Below are 21898 nucleotides of genomic sequence, written 5' to 3' on the forward strand. Positions count from 1 at the left end.
ACAGGGGTATAACATAACAAACTGAAACCTCATAGCCCCATGTGCTTTTGTAACACCGAGACCTGAATTTTCCTCTGTGCAGCACTGTAGGACCCGCCAGCGATGGGGGATCCTTCGCTAGCGTGCAAGGTCCTACAGCTTGCTCTTCAGCGGTGCTGGTGGCTGGTGTGGGCTTTCTCACAGCACACTAGGAAAGTTTTTTACACTTGGTAAAACTTCCCCAGCGTTCTCGGGGTGCCCCTAACTAAACTAACTCTCTTCTTGCAGAATTAGTTTTCAACTTTAAACTGTGGTTGTCTACCATGGCAAAGCTGAGTGCTTTCGGGAACTAGATGGTCTTTAAGGTCCCTTCCAACCCAAACCATTATATGATTCAATGGCCAAGCTCCGTTCACCGAGACCTCGTTGGTAACGATTCTGTGTCTAGCACACAAGTGCAACTCTATAAATATGACCATGATGAATACTACTCCAAAAGTATATTTTTGCATTTCTCCAGAATATTTTTCATTACCAGTGAGAAAAACAGGCTAAAGCTTCCAAGTATTTTGTGAAATAAAATTGCGAAATTTTATTTGGTCAGTCACTTTTTTAAAATTTTGATTTAAAGGGTTTTATAGTACTGCATAAAAATACATTTCAAAATGAAAAGTGACTTTGAAAGAAAATGTCAGAATCTTACCATTTAAAAAAATGCAGAAATGAATTATTACGTCTTGAAAAGAAGGTATTTCTATTTTTTATCCTAAATATAGGACTGTTGTAGCTAATAGTTTCAGATAGAAAAAAACTTGACTCTGAATGACATAGAGGTATCCCCTGTTCCTGACAGAGAACTAAAAGATTTTTTCCTCACTGCCTTTAGGTGCATGAATTTGCATACATCATATGCTGTACTATGCTGGGTTTGTAAGGCTGATAAAAATGATGTATGAGGGTCACAGTACATTTTGAAAAGACCGTGTGTGGAAAAAAAGCACACAGAAGGAGAAAGAGACAAAAAGGAAGTCATTATCTGTGAAAACAGGCCCAGATTTGGCAAACAAAGCTCAGCCCAGAAAAAACATGTCCTTCTGCCTATACAGAAGCATGCAGCTTAATGGGGCTCATGTGGGCATCAGGCTGGCTTGGCAAGGAATGCTGCCAGAAGATTGAAACTGGAGCAAAACAGGAGGCAGATATAAATCAACTTCAAAAATGGAGTTGAAAGAAATACTAAAGAAAGAAGTGTTTGTTATGTACAGAATTAAAAACTAGCACCGGGGAAGTATTCCCTTTTATCGTTGGTACATGTCACTTTACACTCAGAAGTGTTTCAGGGGGCTCGAAAACCCCCAGAATCGCATGTAAAAATCAAATATTCCATCCCAAGTGAGATGCAAAAAAGTAGCAAATTAGCTCCACCATTTAATGCCAGATATTCATTCAGCTATTACACAGGTTTTCTTCACGGTCACTGCTGAGCTCGGATGTGCCAGCTGGAGTACCTAAATGCATACCCACTGGGGACGTCCATCGCTTCCCACTCCTCCGAGCGCCTAAGCGGTCCCCGGGAGCTTCCTAAGGGACAGCCTGAAGTCAGCGGTGCTTTTTGATACCCCTCTCCGTGCCTGTCGGCAGGAAACTCGGGATGACTGTTTGCACGTGCGCTTGCGTGGGTGGGAGAGGGAACACGTGCGGTTTCCGATGCCATAAGGCAGCGATACCGTCCAGTGCTCCCCTGGCAATTTTTCGGCTGTGAACAATAGCCCTTTATGCGTGCGAGCGCTGACATACAACACTGGGAGAGGGAGCCAGCGAGGAGAGCAGCTGCAGCTCCTGCCGTGCAGCCCAATTCCCCCCGCTCTCCTCCGCAGCCGAATCCCCCCCGTTCCCTGCAAGCAAACGGAGCCCCCAAGTCCACACCCGGAGCTGGGTGGGTTTTGCTCGTGCCCCTCACCGACGGCGTATTAAGCTGGAAGGACAGGGCTGCGTGTTCGCTCCCCGTACGTTGGCATTCATTGCCACCCATTGTCTTCCTGCCACCTTGTGCTATTCAGATAGCAGCAGAGCGAGGTGCTTTGCAAGCACATAAAAGTACAAGAGCCCTGCAGTGTTTTAGTACCATGTCCTATTGCCTTTGCTTTACTGGCTATAACCGGCGAGTGACAGCTGCATTTAAATGTAAATCAATAGGGCTTTTCTTTAGATAGTCACAGCTGGCATATTTTTCTCCTCTAGGCTTTTTGGTATAAAGAAATCATGCCACTACCTGAGAACTAGTGAGTGCCTGCAATCTGGCCTTCTAGGAGAAAGAGGACATGTGCTAAAAGGACATGTCCCAGCAAAACCCTCCAGAAGGTCTCCTTTGCCTTCCAGACGCACGACTCCAGTGCAAACCTCATGCTAAACATGAAGATCCAGCTTCTCTTGTTGTTTTATATCATTTGTGTGTTTTGGCTCCTCTGTCAACTTCAGCAACTGTAATCAAAGGTGTTGCAAAATCCGTCTGTACTTTCCCCGCTTCAATGGGAGCTTGCAAGAAGGAACACGACTGCCTGCCCTCGTGGTTGCAGCGCTGCCTGGCAGGTGGAGACTTGTGGCCTGATCTCCGTCTCACGGGCTCCGCACGGCTCGGTCTCCAGACCGAGGCATTTTCTATTCTCTTTTGAGAAGTGTAACAGCTACCACGGGAACTGTGAAAAGCGGCTTGCATGGAAAGACGCTGACGACTCTCTTTTTGGGAGTATTACCTAGCCTGCCTTTCGCAGGCCTGAGCATCTCCGGAGCTTGCTCCTCTGGCCAAGCTTCCCGGTGGCCCATCCAAGGCTGCTCTGGCTGGACTCACTCTTGTGGGGCATGGTTGAACCTGCCTCTCTAGTTCAAAACAAGGGATGACAGGGCAAGGTATGGGAGACACAGCAAGCTCAGGCATAGATGGCAAAGAATTTATAAACAGGGAGGTGTGAAATCTGTCTTAGTCTGAAAAAAATCCCAAAGAGTAGCCCTCATAAACGTGCATTATTCCTTCCTTTGCAGTAAACGTTTACTCAGGTGCCACTTAGCTGTCACCGTTTCACTCCTTCTCACACAGAACCCTTCTTCTTTCTTTTTTTTTCTATACATATTCGGCATATCAGCAGCTCCCAGCTGCAATTCCCTGACGTCGGTGCCGGCTGCCGGGGTCTGGGGGCAGGTCTCGGGATGGAGGGAATTGAGCACCACTGATTCAATTAGCCTCCTGTGACTCACGGCTCAGAGAAGTGCCAGGAATTGATGGGCTTGGGAACGGACTTTTTTTTTTTTTCTAATCAGGAAGGAGCAAATCCCAGGAAGCCCAACAGAGCATATGAACATCAAAGAGTCCAAGAAAGCCAGGCTGGCCAAATCCCAGTACTGTGGAGGCGAGCCCAAGCAGCCTAGCAGGACTCAGTGGAACCAAGAAAACCTCATGATATTTTCAACATCTGCATAATCCAGTAAGACAATAAATTATTTGTCACCTAGTTGCAGAGACCTGATTTTAACGTTGAGGTCTGGGAAGTTGTTGGCAAGCTTACAGTTTTCCAGTTTACTTCTCTTTTTTTTTTTTTTTTAAAAGTATGTGGCTCCAGATATTGAAGGAACACGTAAAAAACAAAAGTATCTGAATAAATATAGTTCTTATTTTAATACAACTGCTTTGTTTTGGAAATCACAGACAAAGCATCGATTATTTGTCTGTCGTCAGTGTTACATTTTGTTGAATTGCTAGCAGATTGTATTATTTCCAGGCTAAGGATATTCTTTTGTTTGCCTATCAACAAACATCTCTCTTATTGTAACAGAAGCTATGGATCTTGTATTCATACTGCAGAAGACAAGATAATGAAGAAGCCGTTATCAGAAATTGTCATTTTTGTAGCTACAGCTGTTCTGTCATAATTCAGGTCACCAACTTCTGTAGTTCCCCCAGAAAAGGGAAATCAACTGTCCTAGGTCTGTGAAAGAAGTGTTTGCTTCCAGACTCGCATACAGAAGAAGAAGGGAAAAAAAAGAGTAACCCTGATGTATAAAGATGAGTAGCATAGAAAAATAAATACTGATAGGGTATATTACAGAGCCAGAAGTTTTGATGTGGTGGTGATGAATTTCCTTCTTCCTAGGTGTTTTAACTGAGGTCAAGGATAGGACAGATGATATTAAGTCAGCACAAAAATGTGAGCTCCCAAGTGGTCTAGCCCACCCTTTGACTTTGATGTGTGCATTAGTTGGTTTAGAAGACGACAGCTATAGAGAAGTCAGAATCTATGACTATTTGCGTCAGCTACAAGATTGATTCACCACCATTAAACACTATCATCATTTTATTTTTATTACTTCAACTCAAATGATGGATAGGTAAATAAAGATTTGTATAAGTGGTTTGCTTTATCTAACCCCCCCCCCAAAAAAAAAACCAAACAGTAAAGATAACACCAGCAACAATTTCACCAGAAGCAGTGTAATTTCAGAGCATTCATTTTCCCCAGGTATTCTGAGAGCTTGTTTTGAGATCATCGAGAGGTTACCTGTGATAATGAATGAATCTGTGAAAAAAAGTAAATATAATAAACCCAACAGACTGGAACAGTAAAGCTGTCTCACTGAGAAAGAGGGCAGCAGCTGTGAAGGAAAAAGTGTTCGTTTCCCTTTGGTGTGAATTGATTTTTTTTCCAGTTAAGAAGTAGAATATACTCCTTTTTCTGTGTTCTCACCAAGATTCAAGAAGAATTAGGACTGTGGAAAGAAGACCTATTAATCTTGAGATAATTTCTGTCTTCAGATAACTACAATACGAAATTGCAAAGCATAGAAAATGATGACCGTCACCCAGAACCAAGGTGGGAGCAGTTCTGTTCAGCTTCATGCTGTTCAATAACGCTGGTGTTAAAATGACACCCAGGATGAGCCAGGCAGACATTTCCTCCTCGTCTTCCCCTCCCCATCAGGCTCAGGTCTAGAAATATCCACCCGCATTCCTGCTTTTATAACTGGCTATTACCCCAATAAACACACGTGTTGTCATAGCCTATCGCTAACAGGCCTCACTCACGGATATTTTCATTGACATCAGCGCAAACGTAGGCCAAATATCTGTAAGTCCAAAGACAGCTTTAAAGTTGATTTTTGTGGTAGTAGTTACATTTAGCAGAAACAGTTATTCAGTTATTCTTCTGTCCTTTACAAAGGTTAGCAGTAAGTCTTAGTGTCTTCAGCTGTATTTTTAATGATCGTGAAGATTAGCAGGTTTATGAACGGAAAACGCATTGGTCTTAACTTCATTCAGAACCTAGAACGGACCCTCGCTGTCTCTGTGCTGGTGCTTGTGCAATTTCTCTGTGTTGGCTGATTTGTTGCATGCTCAGTTACACACTCAAGTTCAAGTCCTTGGATGACTCCAAATGCAGCGGCTTGTGTTTGACATATTTCGATATATCAAACGTGCCATAAATAAATGATACATGTACATCTTCATGGATGAAAAACCACTACAGTGGTAATCATGCTGAAGGGGGGGAGAAGAGACCGGTGGACGGTTTTACTTTTGCACTGTGTGCGCTGCAGGCTCCTCCATCGGCCACCAGGCCCGCACCGCAGAGGGGACACACGACACAGGCTTTGATGGGCTCCCAGCAACCAAGCAGGTCATTCTCCATCCAACAGACCTTGGAGTCGGCATCTCACATGAGCCTGGTGCCGTATCAGGTTCTGACTACTAGCATGCTACCGATTAACCCTATTATTTATTATGTGAAACAGACAAAAGCCAGGAGTGTAAACTGAGAGAGTGGGGTAAGGAGGAGACGTGAGTGGAAGCAAATACTCTTCAAAAGGCTCTTAGATGTTGCTAGATTTATTAACTTATTCTCTAAGTTTTCCTGCCAAAATAATATTTGGCAAAAGAGGATTGTTCTTTAAAAGGTTACTGCATGAGCACAACATGGCAATATCAGTTTTGAAAAGACTTTTGAAGAGCAGCCCACTACTTTTTCAGTTGTGTTGCCATGGCTTTCTTGTTTATTTTCTGCTGCCAGGCTGGATTTGATCTGTTTGCTTTGGGTCGTTCAGCTTATGACATAATAATTAATGTTGTTTGCTAGCAAAACACATTATCAGGAGGAAGTGTGATCAAAATGTCGGTACAAAATTAGGAGCCTGGAGAACGGCGTCTTCTTCCTTGCAGAGACAATAATAAAGCCTGATCACATCACCTCTTTTTACCGCTGTTCCTTCATCTGATTTGTCTGCTTAACTTTTCACGGAAGACATCTCGGAGACGGTGAACAACACCTACAACGGGTCCCAGCTTCAGCTGGAGTTTCTGAGTGTTACCGTTGTTACTTCTCTTAACGCAATCCCGACAGCATCCTTGTCCCAATTTTAAAGGTGGACAGCGGAGTCACAGCTCAGATGTCGCACAGAGGCAGGAATAAAAGTCCTGAAGTATAAGGAATAATAAATTAAATTATATGACTGCTTGGCCCAGAAGCTGCTAATTAAGACAAGGCTGTGCAGACTACTTCGCAAATTCAGGTTTGTGGGAAATAAATCAAATGGAACAAGATGATTAAGGTTGAAGCAGCTCACCGGTCTGGAAGAGTAGAGGAAATAGTAAGATCTGTACTGAAGGTCTGGGCAATTGAAGGTAAAGAGAGATAATGTGATCCTTAAAAGAATGTTTTTAAGATTTTAATTGAACAAGTTAGAAAAAAAAAAACAAACAACAAGGAAAGCCATTGTAGCCTTTAAAAAAAAAAAAGAAGAAGAAAAGCCCATAGAATTGCTGGAATTCAAGTTAAAGTGCAGCAACAGGAGCCTTAAATTCTCTAGAAACCACTAAAATTTTTCAGTATGATCTAGGAAGGAGAAAATTTCCTTCACAAGTGGAACAAAGATTAATTTCCTGGAGGAAGGAGACCTTATAACTTGCAAGGAGAATTAGAGTGGCTTCAAGGAAGAGAAATTATGCATTTCTGCTTGTGATAACAAAGTTGAGCAGAATATTGAGTAGCAGCCAATACTTTTCATAAGGTTAAAAGATTTTTGGAATTTCATGATGTCTCAGGAATAATTTTCAAGCAACATATTATTTGTATTATTATTTGATTTTTCAAAGTATTATTAAAATTGCAAAAAAAATTTTTGTAATGCATTAGATATGTATATGAAAAGAAGAGTGAGAGAGAGGGAAAGAAAGGACAGATTTCACTTGTGCCAAGTACTGCCAGCAAAAATAGAGGATCCTGTAGATTCTAATTCTCCTTGTTCTTCTAATTTCCAAAATCATTTTGATATGGACACGGAATAGTGACTGAACTTCTAAAGCCACATTTAAAAACAAAAAAAAGTCTAACAAAAATAAAATAGCAGAGCCAGATAAACCCCAAGTTACCTGACAAAGTAGTGGGGGTTGCAAAAACTTAACCTGCCTAGCCTGGTGGTTGAGAGTCTCCTCCCTCCAGGCTGCTCGTCCAGATCACGCGTGGGCTGTGGTCAATGGGAGCCCCACGCGTGGTAGCGTACCATGGTCGTCTGGGATTTCGTGATGTATTTTTATGACTGAAACACTGATGTTTCAGCCTTTACTTAGATGCCATCATCTTACTCTGGCTTTGTGGAAAATACTTAGTAGGGCACATTTAATACCTACAATTTTTTTCTTAAAAATAATACATAATAAGGTAGTTTCTTCAATTTTTCTTTCCCATCTCCTTTTGGACATATTTAACCCCTTCTTTACTGTCCACTGAACAGTGTAATGTATACAATAGGAGTTGGTAGATTTTTTACTGACGTCTGCAATCCAAATCTGGTCTTTCACAGCAGGGAGAGTGTTTGGTACTTTTGGAAGCGGTGAAGGCCAGCAACTGAAATGTTACGGGCAGGGACTGACAGCGGTAGGGTTTCCTGCCAGACAGAGCGGGGAGAAGGGAGGGAATGAGGAGAGTGGTGTTCCCTCGCAATGATCCTTCTATTTCCTCTCCAAAAGCATGGCTGGGGCTATTACTGCAGAGGGAGGAGATGTGCGACGGGGAGCTGTCTCGGGCACCCAGGGGGGCAGACAGCTGGCCTGCCCTTCCTACCCCACATTTCCAGGACGGGAACCGGTTTAGTGCCTTTACACTGGGACTTTTCCCCCATCACTGGCCCTGCTCAGCGCTGCTTGGCTTCCTCCTCAAACCTTTGTAGGGTCAGTCATGAGGGGCCAGCGGGGTGACCGAGGGACTGATCTCCCTCACCCGTGTCCCACCAGGCATTTGTTTTCCTCAGCGTCTGTGGCCATCCAGGTTTGCCCACCAATTCTGCAGCAGCAGAGCACAGGCAAAGAATTTAACAGCTTGGATCTCTCCCTATTTGCTACAGCGAATATACATGGATGGCATGAGCTAGTTTTATACCCTCTGGGTATAATACAATGAGATATTATTCCCTTGTAGATAACATCTGGGGCTATGGTAAAATGTGTTAATTGCCGTAGAGTCACGTGCTTGCAAGGAGACTCGGTTTCTTCCCTCTTGGAGACTGCTGCCTAGTCCAAGTCCACTGCAGCTCTCTCAAAACACCTCCTCTGCCTGCTTAATCATATCATTTTTTCCCCTCTTTTCGGAAAGGAGTTGCTTCGTTGTGGCACTTTGGCTTCACAGGGAAACATCGCTTCAGTAATGAATGAGCCCCAAGATAAAAAGCATGGAGAGTTTTTATTTTCCTACTGTTAATTGTCGCAGATATGCAAGTCTCAACTCAGATGAACATTTAGCATTTTTCAGTGCAACAATGGTTTTTGTAGAGGAGTTCTTCACACATGAGGAGCTAGTGAATAAGAGCCTGGAAACAGCAACTTTCTGTTATGGATTTCCCTAACGGAAAGCTGTAGCAAAGGGCTTTTCTAACCTGTACATATATATATCTATATACATCTCTATATATCTCTCTATTTATCTGCTTTAGAGCTTAACCCCAGTTGGCGGCCGGTCACAAGTGGTGTTCCCCAGGGCTCAGTACTGAGGCCAGTTCTGTTTAATGTCTTTATCAATGATCTGGATGAGGGGATCAAGTGCACCCTCAGTAAGTTTGCAGACGACACCAAGTTGGGCGGGAGCATTGATCTGCTTGAGGGTAGGAAGGCTCTACAGAGGGATCTGGACAGGCTGGATCAATGGGCCGAGGACAATTGTATGACGTTCAACAAGGCTCAGTGCCGGCTCCTGCACTTGACTCACAACCCCATGCAACGCTGCAGGCTTGGGGAAGAGTGGCTGGAAAGCTGCCCGTCGGAAAAGGACCTGGGGTTGTTGGTCAACAGCCAGCTGAATATGAGCCGGCAGTGTGCCCAGGTGGCCAAGAAGGCCGATAGCATCCTATCTTGTATCAGAAATAGCATGGCCAGCAGGATTAGGGAAGTGATCGTCCCCCTGTACTCAGCATTGGTGAGGCCGCACCTCAAATACCCTGTTCAGTTTTGGGCCCCTCGCTACAAGAAAGACATTGAGGTGCTGGAGCGTGTCCAAAGAAGGGCAACAAAGCTGGTGAAGGGTCTAGAGCACAAGTCTTATGAGGAGCAGCTGAGGGAACTGGGGTTGTTTAGCCTGGAGAAAAGGAGGCTCAGGGGAGACCTTATCGCTCTCTACAACTACCTGAAAGGAGGTTGTAGCGAGGTGGGTGTCAGTCTCTTCTCCCAAGCAACAAGCGATAGACAAGAGGAAATGGCCTCAAGTTGTGCCAGGGGAGGTTTAGATTGGATATTAGGAAAAATTTCTTCACCAGAAGGGTTGTCAAGCATTGCAACAGGCTGCCCAGGGAAGTGGTGGAGTCACCATCCCTGGAGGTATTTAAAAGACATGTAGATGTGGTGCTTAGGGACATGGTTTAGTGGTGGACTTGGCAGTGCTAGGTTAACGGTTGGACTTGATGATCTTAAAGGTCTTTTCCAACCTGAACGTTTCTATGATTCTATGTGGAGTGCTGCCAGCAGGGTGCTGTGTTCTCAGGTGGAAGCTAAGGTTGTGGCAACTATTCTGATGTGAAAAGAAGTTGCAAATCAGAAACAAACCCGTATGATATTAACCAATACATACACCACTCAACTGAATGAAGACAAATTTTTAATTTGAAAAGCATTCCTTCTTAAAATTGATGCTTTAGTGGATAGAAATTCAAACACATTGCCTTTGCTGTCCAGAATTCAGGTTAGGTAATGAGCACCAGAGTTTTCATTGACAGCGTTCCTGAAAAGTTTTATGCTGTTTGAATACTGTGATAATTATTCCAAGTTTCTTCAGAGACCTAATGGCATGTAAACAACAAGCCAGTATGTAAAGAAAGACACTTGAGGTAGCGTGAAGTTTGTGTACTGTTTTCTTCAGAAAGTAAGTATTTCTGCAAACAAAGGGAGTAAAATAAACACGCAACTTCCAGGCGGTTGAGATTGCTTTGTAGCCCCTAAAAAAGCTTGCTTGAGGGAAGCACCTTCTGTTACAGACAAAAGAGTTAATTCACCAAAGCTATGGAAAGAACTCTCTTCCCCAAAGAAAAGATCTAATGACCCCTATAAAGAGAGCCATATTGTGATGCTGTAACCTGATTAGAGGGAAAGAGGGCCTTTGTGTCTTTTAGTCTTTGCACTAACAGGAAAACAAGGTGTTCTGCAATAAATAGGAAACCTTTTTCTAAAGCTTTATGGTCTTCTGTGCTATTTTACAAAATACCCTATATGTTACTCCCCTCAAAAAGCCACAATTAAAGTGAAGTGATTCTTCTCTTTTCAAATGTCAGGCTGGCTGGGAGAGCAGGGTTAGAAATGAGAAAGCCAAGAAGCTGCTCCTTTGAAGCAAGCAAATGCGATACTCTTATTTTAAAGCAATTGCTGTATGAGGCACAAGGAGATGGGAACATCTCTTGTAGCAGGACAAGTGCCTTCAGGTCACCCGCAAATGGCCCTTGCGTGGGCCCACAGGGTTAGGGATGGCTGCCCTGAGTGACTGAGGAGATTGGCCTCCTTACTTGAGGGAGGAGATGACTAAAAGAAAACATGCAACTGAGCAGAATAAAGAAGGAAATAAAGGAGGTAAGCTAGGCTTGCGCATTCTTATAAACACAAAGATGATGGCAAGGGGCATTCAGTGGATGGGGAGGTTTACGTCTGCCATGTTATAAAGGAGATACGTGTTCGCTCAGTGACTGGTGGAACTTGTCCCAAGACATTTTGAGAAGTTTAGCATGATTTAAAAAATAGCATTTATTTTTATTGAAAGAATGATCAGAACTTTTTTTAAAAAGACATCCCCCTACCCAAGAAAATAACAGGTATGGAAGGGAACTGTTGCATTTCAGAGTGTAAACCTAGGAAAAAATTGTCCTTTGGGAGAGCAGTTCAAGCAAGTAGCTGTGTGATGCAGGATTTTTAACTCCCTCCTCTAATGCAGTTCATATCAACCACTTTTAAAGAAAATTAGAGTTGATGGACCATTATGTTTAGCCCCTATGACTCCTGGGAGCCATTTGCGTTATACTATGCAAGCTTTTTTACAATTACTGACAGTAGTAGTGCCATACCTGGTAGCTGCCTGTTGTTTGAATGAAGGGGGTGAGATCTATTAAAGACGTGGTTTGATTTCATAAAGAGGTGATATATTTGCCTGAAAGAAAAAAATTCCCTATATTCTGCCTTTTTCGATTGCTCTTAGGATGAAAAGGGAAAATAGGAGGCTATAAGGAAAGAGCTGAAAAGCCAGGAGAGTGCTAGGCTAAGCCACGGTTTGCAGGGGCTTACACAGCCGCAGCTTCAAGTTTCCTTGTTGGTGGCTTTCCTATATGAGCGTTTGGGGACCACCTCTGAGCTGAGCGCGTGACTTGGGAGGGTGGGGACAGAAAAAGCAGGAGTCAGGGCGAGGTGTTGGAGGGACCTCTCTGCTCTTCCTTTGTAGGTGGCTTAAGAGTGAGTACACCCCAGGTTTCTTGAGAAACCTTGAAGGACAACTTGAGCCTTGTTGAGGATGGGGCTGTTAAAAATACAAAAGTTATCTCTATATACACTTTTTCTCCCAGCACTGCCTAGCAGTGGCACATGATCCTGAATAAATGGGGGAAGGTTTTATAAACGCTGTGAATCCTTGGGGCGCGTGCCCTGCTCCTGGCTGTCGCACCCAGCTCTCCTCATGGAGGCAGGTCGGGAGCCCTGGGACAAGAAAGGCTGACGTGCAATTCCTTGTGAGGGATTTTCATTAGCTCACTTCGGATTTGGCAGAAAAAGAATGTCCTTTAGGTCAATTAGACTTTTCCTTAGTGCGTTTCTGCCTTGTTCATCACTAAGTCCCTTTTCTGGTAAAATTCTTGCTTTCTAGCAGTAAAGTGGTCACTCAGAGGACAGGCTTGTCTGGTGGGGGAGTGAATGTCTGTCTATTGCTATGACGATACATCCCTGTCTGTATTTGCAGAGACGGATATTTTTCTACCATCTAAACATCAAAGCTAGTGATCCGCCTATTTCCAGCTGGCAAGAGGGGAGTGAAAAGAATAATGTTTGGGAGAGGGATAGGTTTTGTTGTCTTTTGAATTCTTGAATGCATGTAATACCTACATGATACCTGAGGGTGAGAAAAGGGGTACACTGGAAGGAGACATCTCCCATGAATATTTGTCTGTGATCATCCTATCTAACAGACCTCACTTCCTCCTTTGTTTTTAGAGAACGGTCTGAAAAGCTGCATTTAGTGTGTTCTTTTCCCATGAGAATCAAAGGGTATGGGAAAAAACCCACATGCAGTGCATCATCCTCAACCTTGACTTGCAACCAAAACTTTATTTCCCCTGGAATTAAACAAGGTGAGCGGTCTGAATCAACACGTGATCAACAGACCATCTTCGCAATTCACCTTCTGAAGGTGACAACTGTTGCACGTTCTCTAGGGTAGCATCAACAGGGCAGGGTATATCAGGCCCCAAAGAGTCATACGTTACCACTAACAAACTTTGTATCTAGGTAGGGCTAAACCAGATAGCTAGTTTAAAGCATTTCCCTTGCTTTGCTGTCATTGATACTACTGAAGTATAGATAGATATACGCTAAGCCTCTAGGTATGACTATAAACACAGATATTAAAGTTATGTATTATTTATTTGCACTGAATGAGATTTGCTAAGTATTCAGGTGTGTTCATAGAGATGATAAAAAAAAGAAAGCCCTCAAACTTATGCCATCCTCATTCAGTCCCTTGAAAGCATGTTAGGGTGAAGGAGATAGCAAGCAGTAGGGGAATCTGTGGTAATATCAGAAGGGAATAGCTTGAAGAAAACAAGGGCATTCAACAGTACTTCTAGTAAAATGGATGTTGATTGTTTTGTGAGTGTTTTCCACAGATAACGAACAGAGGAATTTTGACACAAAGTTAATTACAAAAAATAGGACTGCACTCTAATGGCTAATTACTACCCATGGAAGCTGACAAATGGCAAAGCCTCCCAGTTTCACTACTAATAAGCTCCATCCAAGAGCTTGAATTAAGATGCCAGTCTAGAGAATGAAACACATACAAATATCTTAATGCTTTGAGAAGCCCTCTCAGCACCCAGGTTTAGCTGGGTAATTTTGCTCTTGTGCCTAATCTGCCCACGCATCCCCACGTCAACAGGCAGCTCATTAATCAAATCTCCTGCTTTGTTTTCTTCTCATTTGATAACACAGCAGGGCATTTCTCTCAGCAAAATAATCTGAGTAAACAAGAATATACCCTGGGCTGGAAATCTCTGCCCTTGGAATGAGCTTCTGGCAAGCACGTCAGATGAAAAACAAACCCAAAAAGGGGGGTGGGGATGGATGAGCGTGACACCTCCTCCTCCTCGTGTGGAAGTGCCCTCACTTGGGAATGGGGAAGGAGTTGCAAAATGCTCATTAAAAAACCCACAAATATTTATTCCAGAGCTAAGGAGCCATTACCTTCCTGAAATACATCATTAGGGGTATGAATGTAAAACCAATAAAGCAATTACTCTCAAGGAAAGATAATGTTTGCCATTTTAGGCTCTGAATCTCTTCTCAGTAGTCAAAGGGATAAGAAGATCAGCTGCCCTTGCTGTTGTGTTGCCTTAAGATATTATCCCTGATAATAAGTATGTGAACTACAGCAAAAAGCACAAATTGCTGCCAGTACCATCGGGATCATCTCCTTTTCTCTGTTTCTTATGCTTGCCAGACACGAGCAACAAATACGTGTTCTTGTGCACGGTGAGACTGAGAAGAGGGGATGAAGCACAAGACCTAAAACCACCCGTATGAATTCATGGTGCTTCAGTCACACCAGTGCCTCAGCCACATGTGTCCTCCAAGAAGTAAAAATCCCTCCCCAGCTAGTTCATTGAAGGTCATTGCCACATCCTTAACCAGCAGAAACTTCCCTCTGGTGTATCAGCTACTCGATACCTCTGGAAGCTGTCAAAAGGCAGTCAGCAAAAAGGGCAGCTCCTATCAGGCATCTCTGACCTGCAGCAGCAGCAATCCTAATCTAACGTTCATGGCTGCATTTTGGATTAAGTTGTGAGAAACAGCGGCTTTCCCGCTGCCCAGGCAATGCAGGCATTATTACTGGCCCTTAAAGCTCTGCAAATGAGCATTGCAGTTCTTCTCGGTAGTAGAAACCAACAATTTTCCCTCCAGTTTTGGGATTCTTTGTCTGGTATAGCTTTTAGACTGAGGGAGGTTTTTTGCTCTGAGCAGCATTAACTGCTTTAAATCCTACTTTTGCTCTGGCTTGCAAAAACTTGATTTTGTTTAATAGAGGGGAAATGCCGGGGAATGAAAGGAGGAAAAAGAAAAAGACTGCACTAATAATTTCTGAGCATGGTCAAGAACTGGAGAACAAGGCAGATGAGGGCTAATTCTAACTCTAAACCATTACCAAAACTTATTTTCCACAGCAGCAGGAAGTCAATGATGTAAGTGGAATTTCCTACAGCCTAAGAAACAGGATAATGGAGGTTGACATGTGAATATCTGGAATTGCCTTAACAGCGATCAAGAATTTTCTTGGGTTTAGCCATGGGTTTATAAGTAGGATTTTTTCCTTTGTTGATTTTTTTTTCCTGTTATTACAAATATAGCTATTATGTTATCTTGGAAGCAATAAAACCTTTTATATCACATTTTGGTTCATATTAACCGTTAATGTTGCTATTTGATCTGGTTGGAACTCAAAATAACGTGTTCATTGTGTAAAGGCTTTTGTGAACTAAAAGATTGAAGTGACAAGGCAAAAAGCAGGTGTCATAACATCTTTAGTTATTAAGTATAACACGTTCTGTGTCTATTTTAGTGTCTAACAGTGGCCTGTCCATCTGCTATCATAGTAGCCTGACAGACTGAATTTTTTACCCTATATTTCCTTCTTGCATTGCAAGAGAAATAAGGACAGTAAGGAGATGGGTGAGTACACTGGGCAAAGGCAGGACTTTTACTCCCCTCCAGCAAGCGGAGAGTGGACCTGTGTCAGCATACCGTAGCACATCCTAGGTGCAGAGTCAACGCAGTTTAGCAAGGAAATTAGATGAGGTTTTGGCCTCTGCTCCTGGGGCAGTGTACTAAAATGATGTTTGCACCTTGGGTTTCCAGCAAAGCCACAGCTGATGTCATATACACATCTCAAAATATCATCACAGTTTTGCACGGTGACTGAGGGCATTAAACCATATGATATTCAAATGTGTATCACAGCCCAAATGCTTCATGTACATGTTTTAATACTATCAGACATCTTTCCTCGGGAATGGCTATGACACATGGAGGCAAATTCATTTTTGGAAGAAGTAAAAGTTTCAGAAAGAAAATGTGTTAAAAACAGAAGGAGGGCGGGCTTTTTTTAGAACAACACAATTTAAAACCTCTTCTCCAGCCACATTAAAAAAAAGAAGTTGCAAGCTTAATTGCCATGGCTCCATTTTACACTGACTGCATTTATATATAACAGTTGTGATTGCTGCCTGCTGATTGATTAATCTTTGCTCAAGCACTGCTTTTTTTTTTTCTTTTATTTTTTTTTAAGCCTTGCAGCTGCCTCTGCAAGTGCTCCTCGTCCTCACCTGCCTTGCTCTGTGCTTGTAGCCCATAAGCCAGCGAAACCCTGATGCTGGGTGAAGTCTCTGTAATAAGAGGGAAACAAATCCCCCATTCCGCAGCGGTTTTATACCTTCAGGTTTTCTTGACTAGAGCTTTCTGGACTTGCAGCCCAGAGGAACTGATGACTTCCAAGGGCTGGAAGAGAATTGGTCATTTGTAATTGGAGGGAGAGAAACCAATTTCAAAAACATCCCCCAACCTTCAAGTGCCAAGAAGAAAGATGAGTTTTGAGCGAGATGTTGGCTACTCTATAACCATTTGGGATATGGTACAGCTGATCTTCATCACAGAGAGGTGCTGATGTAGTAGAGGAAATATACAGGACAACGTGTAGTCCAACAGGAGATACTCTATCAAATTGAGCGTGCGTTTGGGGGAGAGGAGGAATGCTGAAAACATGACCCTGTTAGATTTTAAGTAACAGCGGGAAGTAAGTGTGAAATCAGTGTTTACCTGACTTTTTCATTTAGTATTTTCCAGTAGTACAGCTGTTCTTTCAGATGGGGAAAAAATATTTGGCTTGTAACTACCTTTATTTCTCTCGCTGTCAGTATCCCTCTACCACAACCAATTAGGACCTCTTGCTGTTTCCCACATCTGTATCTTATAGATACCACCAACAGGGAGAAGTTATTAGACTCCTTATGCAAGTGACTGTGTTTTTCCCAACTATTTATTATCTGTCTCTCGATACACACAATGAGCTAGGATGCATTCCCAGACAGAGCCATCAGATGCATCTTGAAACAGTTGAGCAAAAAGACCATTTAAGTGCATCAAGTCAAAATAACTGCTTGCACAAGGAAGTACCTATCTGCATTCGGGAGCACAGTTTGCATATGCATATATGAATACCTTGAGAAAATGGTGCAAGAACTAAGGTTTGAAACTTCAGCTTGCTATATAAAACGTAGGCTTAGCAAAAGCACTTGGTTACATACTAGTTGCATTCTGCAAGTTAGTCTTATGGACGTTTGTCCCTATTGCATTAAAGATCACCAAGAAGCAGTGGCCATAGCCCACATTTAGTATGTATGACATATCACAAGAAAATAATATTGCACTAACGCACTTCAAAGACCTAACACAAGTGTGAAACAAATTATTGCAGAAATACAATTGTCTCCAAGCTGCCTTTAAGGAACAAAACTTCCACATAGGGTATCACAGAATGACAGAAAATAAAGACATGAGCAATGGATCACCATTTTGCATCTCCTCCAAAGCATAACACCTCTAGAAACATAATTCTCCCCATCATGCTGGGGCATTGGCTTAAGATTAATGAAGAAAGGGAAGTGCCACCTCTTAAATCACCGATGTCACGTATTAAAACACTTAGGTTTTCTTTGGAAGTTTCCCAAAGGCAGACCAGCCCTGAAAGCTACAGTACTTTAAGATGTGGCAAGATCGCAGCCTGAGACACTATGGCTGCAACATACATTACCATCTGTAGCCATCACCACTCCTTTCGATTACATATACAGCATAGTATGTGGGAGTGTAGAGGGCCATTTTCTGTATGTCTTTCCTGTTAGTTCAGCCAGATTTAAAACAAAAGCTAATCTTGGACTACAGACTCCTTTCACAATTGGAATACCATGAAGTAACTTCCGATAGTAACTTGTTTCCTATAATGCTTTTTTCGTAGAGCTAATGCAGGAAACACTTCACCACCTAATTTTAAAGCAAGGGAGGCTATGAGGAATGAAACTTTACAAGTTCTGGTCAAACCTAGATCCTAACAAGGTTAACGCTCAGTGCTTGACCAGCCTTTAGGGGACTTTTAAATCAAAGTAAGCAAAGAAACCAAAGTTCCAAGTGCAAGAGAGGAAACAGAAAAGGGCAGTGTAAACGGAGAAGTTCTTGCTCAGAACAAAACAGAACAGGCTGGGATAAATTTTTTCCGTGCGATAAAGTACAGACATGCCAGCAATGTCATCGTAGTGCAAAACAAAGCTCGGGAAGTTTATTGCACGGAAAACAAACAAACCAGCAAACCCAGTGTGCTTTATTTCATAATCTCCAGTATCTTCCTCCTCCAGGGATCAAATCCACATCTGGTATAAAATATCATTTTATTATTGCAACTGAGCTACACGAATTTACTGAAATTTTGCATCTGTCCTTTTATGCTCAGAAATGTTTTGGGGATACGTGCTACCCAATATCTGATACAGTCTTCACTGGCACCCATACTTGGATCACCAGCAGCTGTGTAAGCACGGAGCAACACAGCACACAACACAACCATTTTCTGTATCTTCCAGTATTTGGCCTTTTTAAGAGACTTCCATAGCACAGTTACTGTATTTTGGGTTTGGCAGGAAAATAGCTCTGGGCAGGTGTAAAGGAAGCTTGGACTGGGTCAGGAGAAATATGGCCAAGAAAGGAAATGAGTTCAGTCTGGGAAAGAAATTAGGACAAGGACATAGGGATCAGTAGGCCCAGAAGTGAGGCTGAAGCAGAAAACAAATGGAAGGGGAAACCCAGAAAGGATGCAGCAGAGAGATGGTGGGGGGGTGAAGAGGAAACACACATGCACAGGGAGTAATTAGGTGACCGTGGTAATGACAAGGAAATAGAGACAATCCAAAACAACATGGGAAAGATGTAAAACTCTTTTTTTTTTTTCCCCTCAGCCATAAGCTGAAAGCTCTTCTTGCAAAGAAAAAGAATAAACTGCATCTAAGCCAGACTATCTGAAAGTTCCAGTGCACATGAAAAATAAAAGAGTCTTCATTTGCTGCCTCTGGTCCGAGACATTTCATCTTTAATGACACAGATGTGAGAATCATATGGGATTTAGGCTTATAATCTATTGTTAATAAGTATCTCTAAAACACTAAATAGTTACTGTTCTCCTGTGTGAAGAATTGAACCATGACTCCCCAAACACCTAGGGAAAGAGTTGTTTTTAATTTGAAAATAAGCTTCTTCACTGGAGTATGCTTTTTGCTTCTGAGTGGTACATTTGACACTGAAATATCTTCCTTCCAGAACCATTACGATATACTAAAAGTGATCACCTTACAAGCTTTTGTTCATAAAAAAGAGGAGGTGGTGGGGGAAAAGCGACAATTTAAAAAAGAAGAGACCAGAGCTTAAATTCAATTCAGAGTTTTATAAAGCGACTCTCCCTAGTTTCTCAATTACACGAAGATTGTCTCGAATTTCCACTTTCAGCTCAAAATGAAATTCCAAATAAAGTTAATACAATCATCCTCCTGATCATGATCAGTCATACCCTGTCTCTGATGGGAGATGGAGGTGCAGGAAAACCTACAACAGGCAATTGCGAAACGCCTGCAAGGCAGTCTCTGATTTAGAGGGATTTCCTGAAGCAAAATACTCATGTCTTTTTGAAACTCTTTTTTTTTTTTTTAAATCTTTACTATTGTTGCACTGTTAACAATTTGCACAGGGAAGAAGTGGGATGAAAACCTAGTCTGAGGTTTAAAAGGAGAAAGTCATGTTTGAAGCTATGCCTTACAGCAAGGACTCATTTCCAATTTACAATTCTCACACGCCCTGTTACCTTGTATCTCTGTCCATAAGGGGCTGAAATGAGAGAAGGGAAACATTCGGAATGGAAAGGAAGTCATTCTATTCATTGCACTGTTCTAAATAATGTTATATGAAAAATAATAGTATAATACTATTGATGTTGTCATGTCAAAAGAAAAAAGTTTACCATGTCAGGAAACTCCTGTGATAGAGAGATCACTCCTCCTTCCTTAAATATGAATGTTCTGCCTCAAAATAGGAACAGTTAGTCTTTTTGTGGTTTTGTGGGGTTTTTTAAGGGGATTGCCAGAATTATTTAATAAGGTAAAATACTCTATTTTCTCCTGCTCAGAATTACCAAACTGTTCCTATTGGAGTAAATAAACCCATCAGAAAGCTGACCTCCAACAGGAAAAATTTCAGTTCAGTATTTAGGTTTGATATTCTTACAAGAAATGAAAACCATAAGCATAGAGGCACTTGTAGAAGAAGCAAATGTAAGAAGAAGCGGTCCAGCCATCCATCATCTTTTTTTGCCCTGCCTAAAACTGCCTCTCAAGACACAGTTTCTAATTACATCAGTTCATAGCCTCATCTGGTGAAAGGAGACATAGCTGCACTGGAGGCAAGGGGTCTACATCAGTTTTTACGTACAACAGATGGACGTTCATTTAATTTTGGTGATATTGGTATGCAAGTATTTGTTTGTGGGGAGTTCTTCCACAGCAAGAGCTACAGCTCATTTCTAATATATAGGTTGTTTTATCAGAATATCTTCCTGATGATTACCTGCCTCAAAAGGTGCTGTTTTATCCAGGTATTTTCTCTGAACAAGGCTGCCATTATTCTCGGAGAGCACTCGTAGGAAGCCTGCAGATCATTATCTTTTACACAGGAGTATTTTGACATTTTATCAGATTACCTGGATAGGTCTACTTGAGCTTTTTTTAAATTACGGCTCTGAGACGTAATCATAAATAGGGTAACGTGAGAAGCTGGTGGCTCATTCCAGGGTGAAGGGGCTGCCCCTGGGAGCCAGGACCTAGTCACTCGAGTGGGGCAAGGGGTACCAGCGGTCCCCTTTGGCCGGAGCTCCTGGGTGCAGACTCTGGGTATGGCTGGGGCACACCACAGCAGCGGTTGATGGAGCCGGGGTCGGTGCTGCCTCCCCTGCGCCTTCCCAGCCTCGGGGCACGAAACAGCACCGGCAGGACTCGGAGGGCTGTGTGCTCCCAGAGTCTGGCCTTTGGCGTTTCTACACTCGCCATAGCATTCGCTTGTTGGGTGAATCGATGTTGTTCCCTTTCCTGAATTTCCTTTCAAGTCTGATAAGCTGCAACTTTAAAACAACCTCCTTCTACTGGGCCCAGTGATGAACTCTGATAATTAAACCCATTACATGGACATGCAAATCATAATTTTGTCGTTATCCAGCACTGTCCTCCCTGAAGCAAGTACAGTACCAGCTGTAGAGTACCTGAGTAACAGTGACGTTCAACCTTCTCCGTCACGATGAGGCAGCTGACCTGAGCCAGGAGCACTGCGCAGCACCTTTAGGGACAGCAGAAATGTATAGTTACCCATTTCCAGGGATGGAGACAGTTTTATGTACGTGTAGGCGGATGTGACTTCTCAAGCTAGGGTACATTCACCACATTTTGGCTAACCACTTCCTGGTCCTACCAGAAATATCACAAACTCCTTTACTGCAGGGTTCAAGTGACAGCCCAGAGGCCAGATTTTGGCTTGTGAGGCAAGGCTGAATGACTTGCCAAATAGGCCAAGAAGAGAAGGAGCCCACAGGAGCAGTAAAACCACTGGAGATAGGTTGTTACCTGTACATGGCAGAGCTTGAAGAAACTGCAGCACTCCTCCCCTCTCCCGATCACAACCTTATGCAAGGGCAAAGCCAGAAGCCATCAGTGAGATGGAAAACCCGTGCTCCCATCCTGCTGACCTGCATGCCTGTCATGCACACAGAGCACCACCACCCCAAGAGGACACTGCTTCTAGCCCACCCACTTTAATCTTTCCCCATCTGGTCCCCTTTAATTGCTGAACAGCCTTGCTTCATGGCATAAACGGGAGGCCCTTCATTTTTGCTGTGTGTGGCTAGCAGATCTGGCTACCTTGTCTGGACAGGAACCACAGGGAAGCAAATCCACGAAGCCCGGAGTGATATGAGGGTCTGATCAAAGAGACACAATGTTTAGAATTCAGTCTATTGATTACGAAGAGGTGGCAATACGGTCAATGCTGTACAGCTGGTAGAAAAATCAAAACTGC

Source organism: Gymnogyps californianus, chromosome 4 (assembly GCF_018139145.2).
Source record: "Gymnogyps californianus isolate 813 chromosome 4, ASM1813914v2, whole genome shotgun sequence".
NCBI classification, from domain to species: Eukaryota; Metazoa; Chordata; class Aves; order Accipitriformes; family Cathartidae; genus Gymnogyps; species Gymnogyps californianus.